The sequence below is a fragment of the Lynx canadensis genome, chromosome F1, assembly GCF_007474595.2.
Source record: "Lynx canadensis isolate LIC74 chromosome F1, mLynCan4.pri.v2, whole genome shotgun sequence".
In the NCBI taxonomy this organism is placed as follows: Eukaryota; Metazoa; Chordata; class Mammalia; order Carnivora; family Felidae; genus Lynx; species Lynx canadensis.
The window spans coordinates 48767583-48793273 of NC_044319.2; positions in this window are offsets into that span (position 1 = coordinate 48767583).

The window sequence follows — 25691 nt, forward strand, 5'->3', positions numbered from 1 at the left end:
TTAGCTTTTTCTGTATCCCAAAGATTTTGGACCATGGTGTTTTCATTTTCATTTGTCTCCATATGTTTTTTGATTTCCTCTTTGATTTCTTGGTTGACCCATTCATTGTTTAGTAGAATGATATTTAACCTCCAGGTATTTGTGTTCTTTCCAGATTTTTTCTTATGGTTAATTTCTAGTTTCATAGCGTTGTGGTTGGAAAAGATGCATGGAATGACCTGTCTTTTTGAATTTGTTGAGACTTGTTTTATGGCCTAATATGTGATCTATTTTGAAGAATGATCTGTGTGCACTTGAAAATAATGTATGTTCTGCTGTTTTAGGATGGAATGTTCTGAATATATCTGTTAGATCCATCTGGTCCTGGTAGAAATACTTATATCAGATAAAATAAATTAAAACAGGGGCACCTTGGTGACTCAGTTGGTTAAGTGTCTTGATTTTGGCTCAGGTCAGGATCTCACAGTTTCTTGAGTTTGAGCCCCGCATGGGCTCTGCGCTGACAGCGCGGAGCCTGCTTGAGATTCTCCCTCTTTCTCTACCCCTCCCCTGCTCACACTCTGTCTGTCTCTCTAAAAATAAATAAATAAACTTAAAAAAATTAAAACAAAAACTGTAAGAGACACAGAAGGACATTATGTAGTCATAAAGGGTACGCTCCAAGAATGTACAATTGTATTGAAAAGAAAAGCATTTATTTTCACTCTATTTGCATAATAAATGCTCTTCCATCTCCTGGCTTTCAATCTGCACCTTTAGGTCTGAAATGAATCTCTTGTAGATACAATATAGATGGGTTTTGCTTTTTTATCCATTCCATCACCCTATGTCTTTTGATTGAGCCTTTAAGTCCATTTACATTCAAAATACATTAAAACCTTGGATTGCAAGTAACTTGTTCTGCGAGTGTTCTGTGAGAGGCAAACATTTCTAATAAATTTTAACTTGATAAATGAGTGATATCTTGCATTATGAGTAGTACGTAACCCCGAACGTCCCATGATCACAACTGAGCCAATGTTTCCTCTCTCTCTCTCTCTCTCTCTCTCTCTCTCTCTCTGTCTCTGTCTCTCTGTCTCTGTCTTGCTTGTTGTGGGATTGTGGGTGATCATCTCCCATGCTCGGATGCTCAGTTTCAGGCTGTGGCGTTACGAGGAAATCAATGATTTTTCAGAACATTGGAACATGTCCAAAACTTGCACTAGTGTATTTTTTGTCACTTCAGAACACCTATGGACAGTCCTTTGCTTTTCCATACAACAGTAAGCTTAGGAATGCTTTCCTTCATTCTAGGTCATTGGATAGATTCCTTATTAAAGTTGCATGAAAAGAAAAAGATTCCATTGGCCAATAGATAGCAGTGATTCTGTTAGTGATGGTGAAATTCATCGTACAAAATAACCCTCCCCCCTTTTGTCTCCCTCATACCAGCCACAAAGGTTTTCAAAGGTAAGTGCAGGTTAATTTGTTTATTTTTCTTTGTATTTTGTATTTTCTTTATTGTATTATATTACAGTATTGTAATAATTTTTATATGAATATTTTGTCATTGTGGAACGAATCATCTGAGTTTCCATTACTTTTTATGGGGAAATTCACTTTGATATACAAGTGCTTTGGATTACAATCATGTTTCTGGAATGAATTACGCTTGCAAACCAAGGTTTTACTGTAAGTACTGATAGGTATGTACTTACTGCCATTTTGTTACTTGGTTTATGGTTGTTCTTGTAGTTCTTGTCTGTTCCTTTCCTCTCTTGCTATCTTCTCTCATGATTTGCTGGCTTTATTTAGTGATATACATGGATTCTTTTCTTTTTATTTTTAACATATCTATTTGCTTGCCAGTTTTTGATTTGTGATTACCATTAGGTTTGTATATAATATCGTATGCATATAGCAGTCTAGATAAACCAATTTTTAATTGACATTGTGTCATGCTTGACTTAAGGACCAAAGGTATATTGAAAAGTAGAATGAAATGTTATTATGTTTGTTGGAGGAGGTCATTGAGGAGACATGAAGGCAGATTGACCATGAGTTGGGCAATCAGAGGCTCCTCATCCTTATCCCTGTCCTTGGAATTTATATTCCACTCACCTTTCCCTCACTAGGAGACATTCCAAGGGCAAATCCTTAAGAGAGTAAGGTTCTATTGAGACCTACTGGATGGTGTACATTACTAAAACCAGTTAAGACCTTTATACAAGCTTTTAAGATTTTGGCAGGCATGTGTGGAGATCTACTCTTCTTGCCCACAGCCAGACAAGCTTCATATGTTAGTTTCCCTGGTTGTGAACCAGAGGTGTTTTATAACATCAAACACAGACTGATTTCATTCTCAATATTTGTAATTTCATTTTCATTTAAAAGCCAAATCACTTATGTTAATATTTTGTATTTTGAGAAAATAAAAAAGTTCTAGTCTTTATGATATTTAAAATGCTGAATTGATTTTAATCATTATGTTGACTCTTAAACATTTGCTTATTGTAGTATTAGAAACATTGAAGTTCTTTTTAAAGTCAACTTTCAATAGATGGAAGTATCTCAAGGTTATCTGGAAGAGAGGTTACAGATTTATTGTTATATTTCCCTCAAGTGTTATTATATTTCAGTAATGGAATTTCTTATGCGTCCTATTTTTTAATCAATCATGATAGTGAACAGTATTTTTTGAGAATAAATGCAGTTAAAGGTTTTTTTCAAAGCCTTTAAGTTTATTTTACAATTAGAAAAGCAAAATGATCATAAGCATACATCTTAATACATTTTTAAAACTCAGGCAAACTCCTGTAGCCAACATCTGGAGCAAAACACAGAACATGTTAGGAATACACAAATTGCCCTTGTGCTCCTCCTTTAGTTTTGCTAGTGTTAAACCAACTTTGCTCTTCTAGAGTAAATGCAATTTAGTTACGGTGTTTGTTGTCATTTTGTATATACTGCTGGCTGTTTCCTTAACTCCTGCTTAAAATTATTGTATCTTGTATTCACGAGTGAGATTGGCTTTCATATTTCCTTTTCTCATACTTTTTCTTTTTGTTCAATTCCTGGGTTGTTTTCTGTCTTCATAAACTAGTTAGGGAACAGATCTCCTTCTTCTAACCTCCGGAATTGTTTGTATAAGAATAGGATTACATGTCCTCTCATTTTATTCTAATTTGGTAGTGAAACATCTAGTATTTTCTTTCACTTCCCTCCATTGTCTTGTATTGAATTTAAAATACTTACAAAAGTAATGTGTGTGCAAACACAAACAACCAATTTTCAGGTGAGTGCAGTTGACCTGCAATGGGTAGGAAACAGTGTGGATCAGAACCGCCTGAAGGGCTTATTGAGTCACTTACTAATGGGCCCACGTGTAGTCTTGAGACAAGGGATATGGGTTGAGGCTGAGCTTTTGCTCTCCTCTCAGGTGCTGCTGTTGGTGCAAGGACCACACTGTGAAAGCCACGGAACAAGCAAAGTTAGTATAAAAAACTATTTACATTTCTCAGCTTCAACTGTTATTAATCCACTACCAGTGTTGCTTTATATGTCTCTCTCCCATCCTCCTCACCAAATTATTTTGAAAGGAATATCAGAAACCGTACTTTATTTCAAAATATAACAATATTTATCTCTAAAATGTAAGGACCCTATTTTCTTCATTTTTCTATATCAGTATGTTGAAGTGCAGTTGTTTTGTGTGTGTTCATGTTGTATTCTGTCAATTTGCTAAGCTCACTTATTCTAGGAGGCATTTTTTTTTTCTTTTGCCAGTTACTTGGGATGTTTTGTGTAGATAATCATCGATACCCACAAAAGGAGTTTTATATCTTCCTGTGCACTCAGTTTGCCTCTTCTGTCTTTTTTTTTTTTTTTTTTTTTTTTGGCCTGTTCTTGTAGCTAGCATTTCAGCGCTGTGGTCAATGAGTGGTGAGGACACATCTTGCCTTGTTTCCAATCTTGGAATGCTCTTCTTCACCATTAAGTGATATGTAAGCTTTCGGGCTGTTTTTGTTTGTTTTGGGTAGATGTTCTTTATCAAGTTGAAACAATTCCTCTCTATTTCTAAACTTTCTGAACATTTTTCTCATGAGTGGGTGTTGGATTTTCTCAAATATTTTTTTTTAGTCTGCTGGAGTTGGGGACTACTTTGATGGATTTTCAAATGTAAACCTTGCATATTGCTTTCTCTGTTAGGATTTTGTTTCTTTATACGGATTCCAGCTCCTTAATGGAAACATTAGCGTGGATCACAATCACCTGAAGGGCCTGTTAAGTTCACAGACTAATGGGCCTCACGTGCAGTCTTGATTCAAAGTATGTGGGTTGGGCCCAGTGTTGCTCTTCTTATAAGTTTCTTTGTGCTGCTGCTGTTGTGTGAGAACGAAGCTCCGGGAGCCATGGAACGAACAAGGTTAGTACTAAAAACTATAAACAATTTTCAGCTTCAACTATCATGAACCCATGACCAATCTTGCTTTATAAACTTGACCAAGTTTACCCTTGAACAATATGGGTTTGAATTGCATGGGTCCACTTATAAGTGTGAATTTTTGCGGTACTGTAAATGTGTTTTCTCATGATTTTCTTAATATTTTCTTTAACTTTATTGTAAGAAGATGCTATATAATGCACATACAAAATGTTAATTGTTTCTGTTATCGGTAAGGCAACAGGTCAACAGGTTATTCGTAAAGATTTTGGGAAGTCAAATTATATGTGAATTTTTGACCATGGGGTCTGGGGGCTCAACTGTATATATTCCAATCCCTTCCTCACCAAATTATTTTGAAATGCAGATAAGAAATTCAACTTGTAAGTATGTCAGTATTTACGTCAAACATAAAGACTCTGTTTTTCTCATTGTTTTATGTTAGCATATAAAAATGCAGTTGTGTTTGTGTGTGCTTGTATTCTATTTTGCAACTTTGATAAATTCATTCTAGGAGGTTTTTTGTTTTTGTCAATTACTTGGAATGGTCTATATTGATAATTAATGGACAACTGCAAAGAGTTTCTTCCTGAGCACTCTGTTGTATTCCTGTTGTACCTAGACTTTCCAGTGCTGTGGGAAAGGAGAGTGATCAGGGCACATTTTTGCCTTGTTTCCAATTTTAGAGGGGAAGCTTTCCATCTTTCTCTATTGAGTGCTATGTTTTAGGGGTTTTTAGTAGATGCTCTTGATCAAGTTGAGGTGATTATCCTCTAACTTACTGAGAGTTATTATAAGTGAGGGTTGGATTTTCTCAAATGCTCTTCTGTAGTATGTTAGAATTGCGGTCTATTTTGACTTTTCAGATGTCAAATCACCATTGTATAGTGTTTGTTTTGTGCATTGCCCTTGGTTTTAGTATCAGGATCAGACCAGCCTCATAAAATAAGTTAGGATAGACTCTGAAAAGTAACTTTCAGGTTTAACAATAGCATATTAATGTCCTGAAAGCAGTGTAAATAACATTATTACAACAAACCTTTCATGGAATTTTGGAATTAGTATGAGAATGGATATTGGAAATGTCAATATTAGAACTATTTTAATTGGAATGAGCCAAGACTAGCAATGAGTGAGAGATTTTAGTAGCTATTAGTGAGTTTATACTGAAGGGAAGGAGCCAGTGCAAATGGAGACAGGGAAATAAAAAAGATTAAAGACCACCTGGAGTGGGACCCAGGAGAGAAGGGAATCTGTAAGTAGAAAGACACCTGTGGTCTTTTGTTGGTGTATTGGAGTTGCCTCACACTGGCTCAGGAGAGCCTATTATTCAACGTTTCTTTTTAAAATTTTTTTTTCAACGTTTAGGAGAGCCTATTATTCAAATTTCAAGTTTGTTTAGGACCATTTAAAATTGATTGGTAGCTTAAAATTGACCAAAGTAGAGGTATTTACACTATAGAAATTGGAAAACAGTCAAGATTTGTTCATACACTCACTGCCAGAGTGCCAGTTTAAGTGTTTCCTAGCACACTACGAAATAGAAGACTCAGCTCATGGAAACATCATAAAATCTAGGACATATTTAATATGAATTTCATGGTTCTCATTTATTCATGGGTATAACTACTTTACAATGGTATTTGCTTCTTTTATTGTAATGAAGCCTCTAAAATTTCACCTGTTTTTAAAGAAGTTTTATTTATTTTTTTAAAGTGAGAGTAAGGCAAGGACAGAGAGAGAGAGAGAGAGGGAGAGACAGAATCCTAAGCAGACACTGCACTGTGAGCACAGAGCCTGACACAGAGCTTGATCTCACAAACTGGTATCATGACCCGAGCTGATATCAAAAGTCAGATGCTTAACCAACTGAGCCATCCAGGCACCTGTAAAATTTCACCTTTAAAAGCAACCTACTGATTTGTGTGTATCAAACCAATATAAGTCCTCCCCGCTACATGCACACAACACACACTCACACACACACACACACACACATACACACACACACTTACCTTAAAATTACTTAAGTTGATATATGTGGTTTGGGATTATGTGTTTTTATGAAAGCATCCTAAGGAAACAGCTATAGAAATAACTATAATGCAAATGACATGATCTCACAGTTTGTGATTCAAGCCCCATGTTGTGCTCTGTGCCAAGAGTGTAGAGCCTGGTTGGATCATCTGTCTTCTTCTCTCTGCCCCTCCCCCACTCACATTTCTCTCTCTCTCTCTCTCTCTCTCTCTCTCAAAAATAAAGATTAAATGCATGCTACATTTTGCTAACAAGATCAAGAATAAATTATATTTTTACAACTGATTATTTCCATTTTGCAAAAAAAAGGATCTTTGCCAATTAAAGCATAAAGTTAGATTCTCAAACTGCTGTTAGATATTACAGACTGATAAGAAATATCATTCAAAATATTTATTTTATTTGGAAATTTGGTTATTTGATAGAATATTTGGGTGAAGCAAAATGTAAAAGATGGAGAGCTACTGTCTAGTTAACATTTATGTTTGTCCTTTCGAATACTGGAAGAACGAATACATAAATGTACTTATAAGCACGTCACTACATGTGGCTGTTGAAATGGTCTGCATGTAGCACTCACTGGATGTTGGCTTAACAAGGTGTATATTTTCTGTAAACTGAATCATGAAGCATTTAAGATAAAATAACGTTTTGGGTTAGCTTGATTCAGTCTGTATTGATAATATCAAATCTGTGGGGCAATATAATGAACTTAGCTAGTCAGTAGTTAGTGTTTCCTAAATAAATGATATAAATTTCTTTCTGTCCGTGCGATGACCTGAGTTGAGTGTGTCATTCTGTATTTTTTCTTTTAAATTGTATAAACTGCCATTTAAAATAGACTGAGATACAATCAATCAGACCTAAAAAAGCTGTTTCTTCAGCTTCAAACTCTTAATCCTCCAGGCAGTGTGCAAATATGCAGCTGGCCAAAGGTGGGTGTTTTATCACTAACAGTAGTTTTCAGTATTTCAACCACTCCAGAGATGATTGAAAAATTACACTTCAGCTGGAATCTTTTTTTAGCTAACATTAAAAACATTATGCCACAGGAGGACCAAATTTAGTAAAAGCAAGCAGAAGTAAGGGTAATTAATGCATTTTCTTAAATAGTTGGTAATTTATATGGATCAACAGAATTCCTCATCCATCTGCAATGGATTTTGTTAGGCTCAGACTCCTTGTAGGTTAACTCAAGTCTGCTAGAGCCAAAAAAATTTTTTTCCATACCTGTCAATAAACTGATCAAAATCTGAAAAATTGTTTCTCTTTAACCCTATTAATCCTAAATATCTTTTTTTTAAAATATCTCTACCTTGGTCAAACTCGTTCTTTAGAGGCAAAGGTGCTTCTACAGGACAATCCATCTTTTAGTGTTAAGAAAAATCTCTCTAACCAAGTTAGTTAAGAACCCAAAATACTTAACCCATTACATTTAATAAACTAAAATCTTCAAGCTAAACTGTTGGTATGCAATCCCACACATCAACCAGAAACCTTACAAAGAATGGCCAACCACCACCTAAAAGCTATCTTCAAACTTCACATCTGCAAATCTTTGAATCGTGTAGCCTTTTGAATTGCCTGCCCAGTGTTACCCTTGACACTTTGTTGGCTTAAGATGTGTGTTCTTAGGAAAGGGGATTTTTAGTTTTCCTTTCTGGGTCCGAAGTGAAATAGGGTTCATTTGTCTTTACATTTTGTTCCAATTTAGTTTTCTATTTTCCTCATTGTTCAAACTGAAGGTTTGAATTTCTGTGACCTCCTGCCCCTCCTGTCCTTTCTTGCTGCTCCATCCTCATATATACTTTTCATAAAAAAAAAATTATTAATTACAACACATTTAAAATGGGAAAAAACAGATAAGCAAAGTTTACTTGAAATCACTGCAGTTTCCTGAAATATATATTCTATTTCTTAGAAGGGGAATTACTGGACCAAAGGATATGGTTAGTGTTAAAGGTATATTGCAAACAAACTCCGGAAAGCATATGCAATTCCAGACTTTCATTCTTAGTATATGAGAAAGTACGCTACTTTACTTTTTATATATTAAATTATACATTGTAAAACCATGTTTACTATTTGTTTTAACTCATGTGTCTATAGTAATCCCCTGTCAAAGATGTCTGCATCCTCACCCCTGGAACATATTAACATTACTTCATATTGTAAAGGGAACTTGTGGTGATTTTATTAGGGTTCTTGGTGGGGTAGGGTGGTAGTGGGTGGAAGAATGTCCTGCGGATTATTCTGGCAGGTCTAATATAATCACAACAGGCTCTTATAAGAGGTAGCAGGAGGGTCACAGGGAAAGCAATATGCTGATGGAAGCAGAGACAAGATGCAAGGATTTATAGGAAAGGAAAGATTCTTTTACCCTTTAAGGTCTTCTTGCTGGACTAAGACTTGAATTTACATGAGCCAGATGAACAGGCGAAAATCTTGACATTTTATTACATGTGCATGGATCCCAATAATGAAATTGAGGCCTAAAGAAAAGACCAAGGCAAGCGATTTTTAAAAATTTTTTTTTTCAACGTTTATTTATTTTTGGGACAGAGAGAGACAGAGCATGAACGGGAGGGGCAGAGAGAGAGGGAGACACAGAATCGGAAACAGGCTCCAGGCTCTGAGCCATCAGCCCAGAGCCCGACGCGGGGCTCGAACTCCCGGACCGCGAGATCGTGACCTGGCTGAAGTCGGACGCTTAACCGACTGCGCCACCCAGGCGCCCCTAAGGCAAGCAATTTTTAAATGTTACAGACAAAGACAAATGCAGGGAGGAATTGACGGGATAAGGAAAACAGGTGTTTGGGAGCCGTAGTTAGTAGGGAATTGTAAGCAGAATTTAGACTGAGGTAGTAGATTAGAAAAAGTAACAGTTTCTACATCTTTCTCAGCTTTAAAGTCTTTATCTCCGGGAATAAGGATGTCTTTCTACTAGTTAGAAGGGGAGGGTATTTTTCATATGAGATATTTGCTTCCTGCTTTCCGGGGGGGAGGGGGGAGGAGGGGCTGAGTGTCCTTTCATCAACTATTGAAGTTGATTATTCGAAGTTCTTATTTTAAAAAAAAATGTGCCAAAGGGCAGCGTTTTAGGGCAGCCTGTCCTTGGCCCCTACAGGTAGAAGTAGAGGTCAGAGAAGATACTCCAATGTTGGCTTTGAAGTTGAAGAGTATACAAGTCAAGGAATATGGGCCACTTAAAGATGAAAAAGTCAAGGAAATGGATTCTCCCTAGAGCTTCTAAAAAGGAAAGCAGCCCTGCTGACACCTGGATTTTTTTTTTTTTTTTTTTTTTTTTTAGCCCAGTAATACTGATTTTGGGATTTAGACCTCCTGAACTCCAAGATAAATTTGCTTTGCTGTAAGCCATTAAGTTTGTAGTAATTTGCTCTGACAGCAACAGTAGAGTGATACAGTATCACATGCAAATATTTATAAACAGTTTGAGAGAAAACAACACTGTTTACCCATCACCTGACTAAGGAATAGTACATTACCAATATTCTATTTGAAATCCTCATTAGCCCTCTCCACCTAGAAATTAACATTTTCCTGAATTAACATTTTATTCATTTTTCTTATTTTTGCACGTATATACAATTGTTTAGTTGTACATTTTTTGATATACTGTTTCCATTTACATAAATATTACTCTAAATTCCTCCTATCCCCCATGTTCTATGTAAGAGTTACCCAAATGGATTTGTAAGAAGTATTTTTTATTATGTTATTTCATCTAATCTGATGCATCATAATTTTGACAATTCTAGTGTTAATGTTTTTTAAGGATTTTTACATGTTTCTAGGTTTTTTTTAACGTAAATAATGCTACTGTGAGCATTCTTAATGTGTCTCTTTGTGCACATATTCAGGAGTTTCTGTAGAATATATCTGAAAGTAGAATTGTTGTGCCACAGGGTATATTAAACTGTTTACTAAAGTAGCTATTCAAATTTACACACCATACCGGTGATGTATGGGTGTATTGTTAGCCTTTAAATTATGCCAATCTGGGGGCTGTAAAATGCTACTACAATTTGCATTTGACTAATCAATATATTTAAAAATTTTTTCATATGCTTAACTATTTAGCTTGTTCTATCAAATGGCTAATCTATTGTTCATTCATAATTTTTCCCTATGGGTTTGATTTTTTTTTTTTAGTTTGCTTAATAAACAAAGTAAGCTATGAATATACATGTATACATCTACATATATTATGCATATATTTCAATTTGTGGCTGGTTTTTTGTTCTTTTCATTCCTTATGGCTTTTGAACAAAATTTCTTGTTTTTTTTTTTTTTTTTTTTTTAATGTTTGTTTTTAGAGAGAGAGAGTGTGCAAAGGACAGAGAGAGGGAGAGAGAGAATCCCAAGCAGGCTCCCCCCTGTCAGTGCAAAGCCTGATGAAGGGCTCAGTCCCACAAACCATGAGATCGTGAACTGAGCTGAAATCAAGAATTGGATGTTTAACTGACCGAGCCATCCAGGTACCCCCAAAATTTCTTATTTTTAACCAAAGTTTTAAGTCTTCATGCTTATCCTGGAGTAAATTCTCAAATACTGTATGACAAAGGGATCCAATTTGATTTCTTTCATGTGACAAACCATGTAAACCATTAAGCTAATTGTTAGAGTGTCATTTTTGTTTTTACCCAAATATCTAAAAAGAAACTCAAGATTCAAAGTATGTTCTGAACATCTTCTTGGCTCCTTATTCTAATTCATTGGTCTGTTTATGCCTATACCAACTTCTTCACTGTTTTAAATACTAGGGCTTTAGCCTTCATTTCAGGTAGGGTAATTCAGAATTGCCTTGGCTCTTATTTCTGGTCCATTCACGTACAAGTAACATTAGGACTAGGTTGTCAACTGATACACATCTATGAACACGTTCACACATTGGAATTATATTTCAAATATTTTGGGGAGATATGAAAATTTTAACTTCAAGTTTTACCCATGAGTCTGTATATGTCTTGATTGTAATTCTTCAACTAAACATAAAATTAATTTATTTTGCCTTAGATTTATTTTCGTACATTATTTTAGCTATTAATGCATCTTAAACTTTCTGAATTACTATCACAAGTGTATACAAGTTAATAAAGTATTAATCATACAAAACAACCTTTATAAAATTACTCTATTTTTTACTTATGTCACTTGACCTCCTAGTGGTAATACTATATTTAAAGTACTCATGTGAAAAATTTGTTTCTACCTTTACATTGACAAGTGTTCTGTTACATTTTTAGGAGAGAAGTTTTTTATTTCTCTGGCAAGTTTCTCCATAAATTGATAGCAGTAGACATTCTGTACTTCATCTTGATTGTAAAGGGAATGCTTCCAGTGTCTCCCATCTACAATAATTTTTTAAATACATTTTTGACAACATACTTTTCCATGTAAACTGTACAGTCTCCTCTGTTACTGAAGTATTTTTATAATCCATATTCCTGCAATGAGATCATAAGATTTTTTTCATTAAGCTGTTTTGTGGTAAATTTAGATTTTCTAATATTATTCATGAATTCTTCAAAGAAACTAAATGTATAGAAGGACTCACCTTACTAAATCTTAAGAAATTTTGTATCTACTTTGATATGTGAGATCAGCCTCCCCACCCCACCCCCACCCCTTGAATGATTATTGTCTGGTTTTAGAGATAAGAGTATTTTAGCTTCATACAATGGGTTGCTATCTGTTCCTTCTTTCCTCTTTCTTGACTACAATTCTTGATACATGGGAATTTTTATCAAATATCTCATACATGCTAAAATTATCTCGGGTTTCTGTTTGTGAAAAATGTCAAATATTGAAACAAATGATCTTTTTGTTTTGCAGCAGTTGTTTTAAATTTTATTGTGAAACACACATAACCATTTTTAAATATACAGTTCAATGATATATATATATATATATATATATATATATATATATATATATATATATATATTGTGCAGCCATTACCATCATCCATTCACAGTGAGTGACCTTTCATTACAGGGTGAAGTGTGCCCTAAAGCCTCCAGATCATGTTTATCTTATCATAAACTTCTGTTTGTTTTTTAATTTTAACACTGCTTCTATCCCTACCTATAATTCTGTATATTTGCATATTTATATAGAGAGAAGTTAATATTAGGTGAATGCATTTAGAATCTTTATTTTCCTCCTAAATTACATTTTCAATACATAGTGACTTTTTGACTATTAAAGTTTTTTCCCCCCCTTACCTTAACTTCTATTTGGGAGTAAAGGTTTTCAGTCTCCATCTAACTTTAAATAATGAAATTGAATGAACTTCATTTTTTATTTTCAATATCATTTTCATATACTCTTCTCATAAAAAAATATTTTATCAGTTACAAAACATTTAAAATGGGCAAAAACAGAACAGGAAACAAGCAAAGTTTACTTTAAATCACTGCATTATTATTTTTGAGTCCAAACGTTTTCATCATTCTGTTTCTAAACGTCTCAAACTAAGAAGCGCCATCTAAAGAGATGGGATTACTGTCTCAATAGAGATGACCTGAACGTTCTTTGAGGAAGGCATAAAAGCCAGATGAACCTTGTGGCACCACATGAGACTCCTTAATTGCTTTTGGAAGTCCATACCTTTCAAATGAGGTTGGTTTCTTCTATGTTGAAGCTGAGACACCCAGGTAGTGTTTTGTAAACACCTGTCATTTTTGATTGAGCTGATCCTGCCTCTTGCAGTCACACCTAGGTTAGAGCTAACTTCCTTCAGTATTTCCATTATCACCCAAATGAAATATTTTTTTCTTGTGGGACATAATTATTGCTCATTGAAATAAAATCGTATTTTGTATTTCTATGATAGCTTTTTGTTTTGTACTTAACAACATTAAAGTCATGCAAATGAAGTATGATATTTGGTTATACTATGTTTTAAATGTTAATTTTTTCAGAATTTATTTTGGTGTATGAAAATATTTCAATATAGTTAATCATCCTAGCCACCAATAAGAGTGTTAGTTATTTTTGCTTCTCTATTTGTAAGCTCCACCCATTTTTTCATTTCAGATTTAGTTCTGTTCATATTCATTTAAAAGTAACTTTCATTTATTAAGGCAGCATTTACAAAACTATTTTTGGAAAAACTATTTCCAGTGGAAGTTATTAGGAACTCCTAGAAGAAATTTATTCGACTGGGGTTTGGACACTTCTAATTCTCTGGGGAGGCAACAAAAACATTTTAACAAACTACTATTGACATTTTTTAACATAGGCCATTATCTTGGGAACCCTAGTATTAAAAAATTTTCTCCTTTTTGCTTGTCATGTTTAACAAATTTATAAATGTTAAATATACACAAAAGTGTAGTGCTATTTACATGGGAGTTCATTCTTTCAGAAAATCACATGCCTATTCATGTGTACTGTAGCATTGTAATTGTGAGTTTAAAACATCAACTTTTCAGTAATTACAGACTCAAAGGAATTTTCAAAAATATGAATTTCTGTGTATTTTTTTTACCTCGGTGGTGAGATCTGACTGAAGTACAGTGAAATATCAAAACATTTTTTAGCCACTATTTCTTCAAATATATATCTGTATATTTTAACTCTTGCACTTTTCACCCCTACTGAGACTCTTAGAATACATAAAGTTACATTTTTGTTGTGACAGACGACTGAATTCATTGTTATTCAATTTTCTATTCTGTTCAGATTGGGTAATATCTGTCAATTTGTCTTGAAATTGAGTAATTCTCTTCTCAGTCATCTCCAAATATCCAATGAGTTTTTTTTTTTTTTAATTTTTACTTTAGTTCTAAAAGTCCCCTTTGATTCTTTATCATATCTTAATTGCTTTAAATTTTATCAGATAATTCCATGTGAATTATCTAAGTATTGGCATCTTTTCGATTGTGTTTTCTCATTCAAGTCATTGTCCAGATTCTTAATCTGATGCGTTTTTTTAATTATTATTATTATCATTATAAAGCATTTAGAGTATTAAGTTGTTAGATTCAGAATACTATTTTTTTTTTAAATTTTCTTATTTGAGCCAGTAGTCACTATGTTTAGTTGGGGCACAAAGATCTGTTTATTCTGTCCAGTTCTGGTTAGATATTGACATTTAGCTCACCTTTGGGCCTCACTCACACCATCCAATGGAAATAAACTGCTGCATCCCCCCAAAATGTTGTCCCTAAGAAGAAGTAGATGTTTGGCTTGCAGCGTATTATGTGGACTAAATATATATCCAAATAATTATTCATCTCAGTTCAAGATCTCCAACCTTGATTTTGCTTTACTTTATCAAATGTCTTCCATTAATTTGGTCATAATCTCTGAGATATTAAAAAAGTTACTTTAAAATACATAAAAGGGAGTTAGTTAGCTTGTCAGTTTGGCCATATAGGAGCTTTACTTTGTTCTTTTAACATTTTAACTTTTTTCTAAAGCACCATACTATTCTCACTTATAATTTGGGCAGCTATAATCTCTGGTTCTAATAAAAAGAGAGCTAGTTAAGTTTTAAAAAATCACATATATCTAAATTCATTTAATTTTGTATAGCCTATTAAACCAAATCTGAAAGATAGAAATGATTAAGTTCTGGGGCACCTGGGTGGCTCGTTGGTTAAGTGTCTGACTTCAGCTCAGGTCATGATCTCCTGGTTCCTGGGTTTGAACCCCATGTCGGGCTCTGTGCTGACAGCTCAGAGCCTGGAACCTGCTTTGGATTCTGTGTCTACCTCTCTCTCTGCCCCTCCCCTGCTCACGCTCTGTCTCTCTCTAAAAATAAATAAACATTAAAAATAATTAAAAGGAGATGATTGAGTTCCTATTATGTTTTATGCATTTGATACTCATATCTAATCCTTAAGAACAACAATTAAACATACATGTCCTACTTATTGACTTTTTACCTATTTTAACTGAGCAAATTCATGCTCAGAAAATTCAAGTAATTCGTCCTAAACCATAGAATTAACAATTGATGGGCTCTAAGTATGTTCCACTTCAAGCCAATACAGTAATCCCTCAGAAGTTCTAATGTTTATTTTTATTTTATATATTTATTATTTTTTGAGAGAGAGAGACAGTGTGAGTGGAGGAGGGGCAGAGAGAGGGAGACACAGAATCCAAAGCAGGCTCCAGGCTCCAAGCTGCCAGCACAGAGCCCGATGTGGGGCTCGAACTCACGAGCTGTGAGATCATGACCTGAGCCAAAGTCAGATGCTTAACCGCCTGAGCCACCCAGACGCCCCTTCCATTTTTAAATGTTTATTTTTGAGAGAGAGAGAGAGAGAGAGAGAGAATATATGCAGGCGAGGGAGGGAAGGACAGCAAGAGGGAGACAGAGGGTTCAAAGCAGGCTCCACGCTGAGAGTGCAGAGATGTGAGAGCATGACCTGAGCCAAAGTCAGACGCTTAACTGACTGAGCCACCCAGGGCCCAAAGTGTTGTAATTTTTAAGGAAGTGAGTAACCATAGACAAAACCTTTTTGCAGTAGAACATATTTGAAATTTTGAAAGAAAAATGCCCACATTAAGTGTTCCTAATGACTGTGGAAATTTGTATTTATGTTTTAAAATAAACAAACTGTAATTTCCATTTGGAAAATATACTCAGTAAAATGAACTTAAATATTTTAGTTTGCCTTCATATAAATACCTAAGAAATCAGATCCACTTGCCATTGAGCATTATGTGCATTCAGCATTTAAAAAATTAAAATCCTTCATGTTCTGGAAGGAGCGCTATTCCATTAAATTACTGTAAACAGATTCCTAGCTTATGATTGCTTAATCACCAATGCAGCAGATATTTGAAGAGCTACGTTGCTAAATTTACTTTGTAATTTTAATTAACTTATTTTGCCTTTCTAATTAAATTTGCTCTTGTTATTTTTGATGGGTTAACACTGGTAGAGAACTAGCTTTGTTGGCAAGACATATTTTCATCGGAAATGGTCAAGTTCAACATAAAAAAGATTGAGTGCTTTAAACATCATGAGTAGACTAAAAGTAGGGGTATTTTTTAAAGTCAGGTTCATGTTATAAAAATCTTGAAAAGGAGCTAAAGATATCTGCCACCTAAATATGTCAGTTTTGCATGTTTTTGTAAGATTATATACCGTGAAATTTAAGTAGTTCAATGTGATATTTGGTACAAAATAGATTATATAAATACAGGCACCTGTTCATTGTCAAAAAGTAAATTGATAATAGAATGGAGTTCTTAAAAACTAAGTTTTATTGACTACTGAAAATATAAATTCATGTAATTTTCCATTTCCTTTCCTTAACCCAGTATTCTTTGGCTATTTCTTCACCTGTCATCTTTTGTGTGAAAAATATCCTCAGGATTAAGTTTATTATTTACTTATATTTTCTACTTAATATCAGACTCATAACCACTGTTCAGTCAGGTATAGGTATTTTAATGTTTACCAGCTCAATTACTCTAAATATATCCTTGATCCAGAGTCATTTGAACTTCTCTATGGTGCTGAAGGCATTTAAATCAATCATTTTTCTAAAGTCAAATTTACTTCCTTTTTAGCACAGTTTCCATATGTATTCGAACAATTTGGGGCTTAAACCGAAATCCCAAGTTTTCTCCTCTTGAAGATAATCATTTATATGAGCCTGGTTTTCTTTTAATTCTGTCAATAGACCTGTAAATCCTTTGTTATACCAAATAGCTGTGGTGGAAAGATTAATGTTTGTTATAACATACTTTGGCTAAAATCATACTCTTTCTTTCCTCATGTACCACATTCCCAGTAACTGAGGTAGTGGCTTGAGACCATTTTTCAATAAACTCTGAATTTGATCTGCTTTGTAGACATAATCGTATCCCAGGTATTATAGAATAACTTTTAGAGACATTTGGCTTCCAGGTGCCATTATGTAACACTACCCATCTATCCTACCGCCCCCTCCCCATAGGGATGACGTTGTCGTGTTTCTTTTTCTGTCTGATACTGACCATTTGCAACACAGGAAAGATAACTCCATTTTCATAAGCATATGGTACTAGATTCATTAGAGGATAATAAAAGTGGTACTGTTCAATAATGTTTTGCCATTATTTAAGGTTACCATTGCTTTCCTACAAACACCTTTTAATGGTGCATATCCAATAACCCTTCCTGGGTGAGGGTGCTACCTCCTTGTACCGTTGCTGGTAGATAGGGTTCTCTGTTAGTAGCATTATTAAATTCCCCTCCTCATTTAGAGTTGTATTGTCTCTCCAGTCTGGTTTTCAATTGCAGCTTGTCTTCTGGAAGATAGCGCCCTCTAGTGTCCCTTTTTGAGTTAAGTATTTTTTGCAATATGTAATATGAAAAATGCATAATATTGGAAAAGGATACGAACCTCGAAGTATTGAATGGTCCATGAGTCTACTGACTGTTGGTACATGAGACTACCAGTGGTATCAAATATAGTTCCATCTGGGAGTACCATAATGCTTCTCACAGTGTACCTAACTTTGTGTACCTCTGAAGGAGAATGACCTGTAATAGCCAGAATCAAACATCAGCAAACCAGAGTGACACCTTTGCCTTAGCTAGGGGAGAATTTTAATGGCTGGAACACATAGTGGTCCATGTGAAAAGGACACTATAAATGCCCCCATAGGGAGTAGAGCAGCTTCCTTATATGTACTGTGGACTTCTCCCCTTCGTGTATTCTTAAAATTACTATTTACTCTTTATTAGTAAGCTTTGCTGTACTATCCCATCCCCAGTTAGATGTCTGTCTGGCATCACCCAAGGGATAATTGGTAACTTAGTCACCAGAATATTATATGATAATCCATGTTGGTAGGACAGTCCTAACTCAAGTCCAGTAATGTACCACTGATTGTTTTTCAACTAGGCTATAACACATGTAAGACTGTTTTCCATTTGGTGTTTTCTGAAGATCTGTACTGAAGATATTAAGTGGTAATATTAAAATGCGGTTTGAGGGGCACCTGGGTGGCTCAGTAGGTTAAGCATCTGACTTCAGTTCATGATCTCACGGCTTATGAGTTCAAGCCTGATCTCAGGCTCTGTGCTGACAGCTCGGATCCTGGAGCCTGCTTCAGATTCTGTGTCTCCATTTCTCTCTGCCTCTCTCCTGCTTGTGCTCTCTCTCAAAAATAAACATGAAAAAAATTAAAATTAAATGTGGTTTGATATTTAATAAGGAAATATGGCAACATGTGGAAAATGTGCATAACTGAGTAAACTAATATTTTCCAATATATGACCAATGTGTGTTTCTCTGGGAGTTTTACAGTTTCAGATCTTGTGTTTAAGTTTTTAATTAATTTTGAGTTGAGTTTTGTGCATGGTAGAAGATAATAGTCTGATTTCATTCTTTTGAATGTGAAAATAGTTTTCCTAACACCATTTGCTGAAGAGTGTTATTCCCTACTGTGTATTCTTAGAGCCCTTGTCAAAGATCAGTTGACTATATATAGGCATGGGATTTAATTCTAGGTGCTCTATTCTGTTCCCATTAGTCTGTGTTCTGTCTTCTTCAGTTTTTCAGAAGAATTTAAGAATTTGGGTTAATTTTTATTTATATGTTTGGTAGAATTCACTAGTGAAACCATCTGCTTCTGGGCTTTTTTTGGAGTGGGGGCGGGGAGGCGGTGTTGAGAACTGATTCAGTCTCCATACTAGTTACAGGTCAGTTTAGGCTTTATTTCTTCATAATTGTTCTTTGCAAGTTGTATGTTTCTAGGAATTTATTAATTTATTCTAGGTTATCCAGTTTGTTGGTATAGAATTTGTTCATGGTAAATTTATGATCATTTTTATTTCTGTGGCATAAGCTGTAACATCTTTCATTTCCGATTTCAAGCTTTTTTTTCTTTCATCTAAGGGTTGTCAGTATGTCTTTTCAACATAACTCCTTTTCATTTCCATCCTTTTACATTTCTACTCTCATCTTTCCTTCCTTCTACAAACTTTGTGTTTAGTTGTTTCTTTTTCTAGTTTGTGATGTGTGAAGTTGTTTGAGATCTTTTTATAGGTAAGTTATTTTTATTACCACCATTTACAATCCTTGAAGAATCCTGGGGCTTTAATGTTAGATACACCCTCATTTGATTTTTGGGCCTTGACATTTAATGTTGTCTGATGAGTGAAAATAAATGATTTGTCTGAGTTTCAGTCATCTCCTGTGTAGAATAAGGAAAATAGCTTCTTTATATTATTGTGGGGGATTAAATAAGACAATGTAAGTAAGTGAGGGTGGAACATGGTAGGGTGGCTCAATCTTTTTTTAATCTAGGTGTTTATCCTTTTGAAATTCCTTCTTATAAGATGATGAAAAACCGGTACAAACTTATGGTATATTGTGTTTTTTCATTTGGAGATTTTTTTTTAAGTTCCTATTGGATTTCCTCCTTGAGCCAGTGATCAAAAACGTGTTTTAATTTCCATTTATTTGTGAGTCTTCCAGTTTTCTTTTATTGATATATATTTTCATTCTATTGTCATCAAAGATACTTGGTATGATTTCAATTTTCTCAAATTTAAATCTTGTTTTGTGACTTAATATGATTTGTGCTGGAGAAAGATCTACTTGCTTGACAAGAAAGTGTATTCTTTTGGTGAAATGTTCTATTCTGTTAAGTCCATTTGGTCCGTAGTGTTAGTCAAGTCCTATGTCCTTATTGATCTGTCCGAATGGTCTATTGAAAGTGAGGTAGGAAGTCTCCCAGCCATTATATTGTGGTCTATTGCTTTCTTTGGTTCCGTCAGTGTTTGCTTTACATATTTATATGTTGTGGTGATTATAAACCTTGTATCTTCCTGATTGAGACCTTATCATAATATAATGCCCTTATTTGTCTCTTGTGACAGATTTTTCTTAGTGTATGTTGTCTTTTAAGTATAGTCACACCTCTCTTTTGGTTACCTCTTATATAGATTGTTTTTCCATTCCTCTTAGTGTGTATGTGCCCTTAAGTCTAAAGTGAGTTTTTTGTAAACCACATATAGTTGGGTCTTGTTTTGTTTTGTTTTTTTAATTTTAAATGGCTCTGTCTTTGGAGAATTCAATTCCCTTAAATCTCAAGTAATTGATAGGAAAAAAAAGCAATAGCAAAGCCTTCCCATTCTTTTTAATTATTGTTGTTGTAAGTCTTATAGTTCTTTTGGTCATCTTCTCTTGCTGTGTGTGTGTGTGTGTGTGTGTGTGTGTGTGTATGTATACATCTACTTTGATTCCTTTCTCTGTAACTTCTGTAAAATTTTTTTATACGGTTACCTTGAGGCTTACATTAAAGTATCTTACAGTTAAAACCTATTTTAAACTGATAATAACTTAAAATGTAGAGTTTTTCTATATGACTGAATGAACTTCTTCCCTCCACTCTCTGTTATTGTCACAATTTACATCTATTTGTATTGTGTATCTTTTAACATATTTTTAGTTGCTAGTACTTCTGTTTTAACTTAACTATAATTAAAAGTGACTTACCAGCACCATTACAGATTTGCCCATGTTATGTTGGTGAATTGATGTGTGTGTTGGGAAGGAAGATCCAGTGTTTCCTACTTTACTGTCTTCATGTCACTACTGAAAAATATTTAACCCCAGAGTGGGATAGTTAAAAGTTTAAGTGTTCTTTAATTAGTCAGTTTTAATTTCTAATAAGGTATATATCAATAAATCCACATAAGCAAAAGTTCTTTGGTGTCCTCAACTTTAAGAAAACAAAGGAAACCAAGGCAAAAATGGTTGAAATCCATTGGTCTCCAAGAACATTCTTCTTTATACCATGACCATATCAGACTACTGAAAAGGAAGTTAGTGAGAATCAAAATTCCTACCCCAACCAAATGTTTAATAAGTATAATATCTCTTGGTAGCTTCTGGACTTTAGTTTTGCTTAATGCTTAATAAAAGGTGGTCTGGGAAAATTCTGAAGGTTTGCATTTATCATAGCCAATTAAAACAAGAGGAACTCAATATATACATGAAAATCACAAAAGCAACATGATCTAGTTACACATAATATCTAATAACTGTACCAATTATAAAATCTGGTAAAAACTACTTGACCACCAAATCGCTCCAGTCACACTTCCAGTTTTTTTTCTTTTCAAATTTTTATTTTAATTCTAGTTAACGGACAGTGCAGTATTGGTTTCAGAAGTATAATTCAGTGATTCATCACTTACATACAACACCTGGTGTTCATGATAACAAGTGTCCTCCTTAATACCTATCACCCATCTAGCCCATCCCCCACCCTCCTCCCTCCATCAACCCTCAATTTGTTTTCTATCTTTAAGCATCTGTTCTGGTCTGTTTGCCTGTCTCTTTTTTCTCCCCTCCCATATGTTCATCTGTTTTGTCTCCTAAGTTCAACATGTGGCACTTCCATTTTTTTAACATCACCTTACTGTTTTTCCTTCCACCATAGCATCTCTTTATTTAAACAAGTTCATCTTAGGGCATTTTCAGAACTTATTTTTATTTGTCCTTCATATAAATTACTGTACATTGAGACTGTTTTTAATAGCCACTTAAACAAAAATTAGTTACTTACTCTTATGTTCTTGGCTTCTTAAGACCAACACTGGGGACCACTCCCATCAGGGCACCTACCATTTCTTTGTCAGTGACCTTATAGTTAGTATTTCTTGCTAATATTTGTAAAGCCAGATTAAAGTAACTTGTATTCTAACTACATTCTCACTATAGAATTCAGTATTCTGTTTGTGAGTAGGGAAAGGGTAGGACAGTTGGCCCTCTCAGGATAGGTTTGATAAAGCCATGACTTTACCTACTATAGCACATTTTCCATTATACTATCTTGAAGTATATGCTCACAGATATTTAAAGCCAGATGGGAAATAGTTGTCTACACAAATAATCACTACATTTTGTGATACATAAAATACATGTCTTAGCCCCTGATAATTAAGAACCCATTTCAATAATGATTTACCAGGCTTCTGCTGAAATTCTTAAATGTCCAAATTCTTTACCCTCGTGTAACTATTGAATACTTGTAGCACTTGGTAGTTAGTTCATCTGGTCAGTAGCTCTCTGTATAGCCTTTCGGTAATCAGTAGCCTCAATTATAGTTATAAGTGAATATAATAGGTTTTTAGGTAGTATGGATAAGAAGGCCTCCAAGTAACAGGAAAAATGTCTACAATTTTTCTCCTGCTACTATCTTTTTAAGGTCTGTCTTTTACTAGTACTAGTAGAAATAGGAAAGGGAAGTTTTCACTCTCTTCTCCTGACTTTGACCTATTAATATACTTAGCCGGTCCTCCCAGATCCTAAATCTCTCCTTCATCCTCTATTCATAAGACTTATCTGTCATTAACCTCAAGTTTCACCATTTTATAACAAGTGTGAATAGGCAGCCATCCTGGCATCAACTTAATTTATTTTTCCATCTCCCACTTTAACTTGCTAAAAAGTGTCTTCGTCATTAATATTTGTGCACATAAAGATAAGACTTACTACTACACCAATCTAAATTAACAGAAAAGACTGGATTACCAAGTCAGACTCACATAAAACAAATTGCACCTTTCCATTTGCTTGGGCCAAAAACTTTTATGTCATTTTTAATTTTGCTTTTCTTAAACCCTGTCAGTTTTATATTCAAAACATCTAAAGCAGAATTTGAACAGAGTCTCTTACAATGTCTGCTATTAACATGCCAATGCAAGACTTCTTTTTTATTGCAATAGCATCCTGGCTTATCTTTCAAGCTATTCTTTGCCCACTCCCACTCCATCTATTTTGAACACAGCAGCCAACGGTGTGTAAGTCTGCTTACGTTAATTCTCTGCTCAAACTTTCCAACTCCCTTAGAGTAAGAGCCAAAGTTCTTATTATAACCCTCCTTGCCCTCCATGAATTGGCTTCACATTACTTCCTCTTTTTGTCTCATCTCCTCTGACAACTTATGTCCACTGCACTCCAACCTTGCTGACTTCTTTGCAACTATTAAGAACCTCTCTCCAACATGCACATACACATGCATACTGCATTCAGAGCCTTTGTACTTACTCTGGCCTCTTCTGGAATGGTCTTTTCTCAAATATATGATGCCTTTCTTTACCTTCATGTCTCTATTTATTGGTCTATTAGAAAATCTTATCTGAAAGTAGCTGCTTCCTCAGCTCTACTTTTGCTTTAATATTCTCCATGGCATTTTCATCATCAACTATTGTATAATTATGGGTTCATTTGTTTATTGCTTATTTTGCCTTTCCAAAATGCAAAATAGGAGGCTAGAGATTTTCTTTTGGCTCTAGTACTCTGTTATAGATATGTGACACTAAAATATTAACAGACTAAATATTTGTTGAATAAATGAATGAATGCTTGGATTGATGCATGGATAAATGAATAGATGATCTTTAGAAGTAGATAGAGATAATATTCTCAAACATTTTCCCACATAATTAACTGAAATACAAATAATGTAATTCTGACTAATTTAAATGTGTTTTCTCAGGCACACAGAAAATGAATAATTTCAAACCTCTTTGTATAATATTTAATGCTGTGCTGGTATAGAGAAGTTTGGGCCTGCCAATCTAGATTAAAAAGTATATATGTATATATAAATATATATATGTGTGTATATATATATATATACACACACACACATTAGCCTTTTAGTGAGTTAACTTGGATTCTTCAAGATAAGCTTTTCTCAAATTTCGTTTCACTTTTATTCTGAAGTACCTATAAAAATGTATGAGCATACAAGATGTTTTTAAAAAGGAGAAACCATTAAAAATGGATGGACAAATGTGCCAATATTAAAATTAAAACCTGTATGTCGGATATTTTAATAAGAGGAATATGCAAGCCACGCCCTAGGAGAAGATATTTTTAAATTTTATATAGTGCTGTGACAATGTTTATAATAGTGGGAAAAATCAAAGCAACCTGTTTCTCAGTAGGGAAACAGATAAAATGGGGCTTATACAACCCTACTGTTAAAAATGAAATTTAGGAAGATGTACAGAAGTACATAAATCTCAAAATAACATTAGCTAAAACAAGTTACAAAAGGATATGCATGTATGCTACCAGTTATGGAGTTTAAAATACGGAACAACAGCATATATTATATAAGCTTGTAGGGATGATACGTAATACAGTAGTTATCTCTAGAGGGGAAAAATAATACAGAATGAGACTTTAAAAGTATCTTATCTTAAAAAACCAACCGGCAGAGACTTTAGCAAATTTTATCTTGAGTACATGGGTCTCTTTCTGTCTTTGTACCTTACCCCCTCAACTTTGAAACAACTTCAGACGTAGAGAAGTTCAGTTCAAATAACTTTTTAAACCATTTGAAATAATGATTTACCATAAATACTATTTCATCCACTCTTTTCAATATAACTATCAGAATAAAAAAATAGCAATTCTTTAATGTTTAGGCTCTATTGAAGTTTTAACAATTCCCAGTATTTGCTTTCATTTGGAAGAATCCAGTCTAAAAAAATAAAAGAATCTAGTCTGTAATATCACATTGCATTTAATTGTCGTCTTTTTCGTTTTCTTTGATTTAGATAATTTATTTACCCTTTACTTTGACCTTGACACTTCCAAGGATTATAGGACAGCTATTTAGCAGAGTATGTTGGGGAAATAAAATTAAAAATAAAACTTTCAGGGACACGTGGGTGGCTCAGTCCATTAAGCATCTGACTCTTGATTTCGGCTCAGGTCATGATCTCATGGTTCATGAGTTTGAGCCCTGTATTGGGCTCTGTACTGACAGTGCAGAGCCTGTTGGAGAGACTCTCTCTCTGTCCCTATCCTGCTCATGCTCTCTCTATATGTCAAAATAAATAAATAAAACCTAAAAAAATAAAAATAAAATTTTCTTCCAATCCAGCCAACTTCTCTATAAATCTAGAAGAGAAAGAAATGGTTTGAGTTTTATTATTGAACATGCATTAAATAAGGATGCTATGAGAATCACAGGCAATGCACTAAGATTGCAAAATCATAAATCTCACCCTTTGACATAATATAGTAGATAGAACCTATTGTACACATGTTCTCAATAAACTATCACTAGTCCTCAAGGAAGATAATTTGACAGCACCATTTGTCACACATAGTTCATCCCAAATTCAGTTGGTAGTTGGGATGACCATCTGTGTTGGCTAATAGATTTTTTCCAAAGGAAGATAGAGTTCTCATTTTGGCAGACCGGTATTGGTATTGCAATT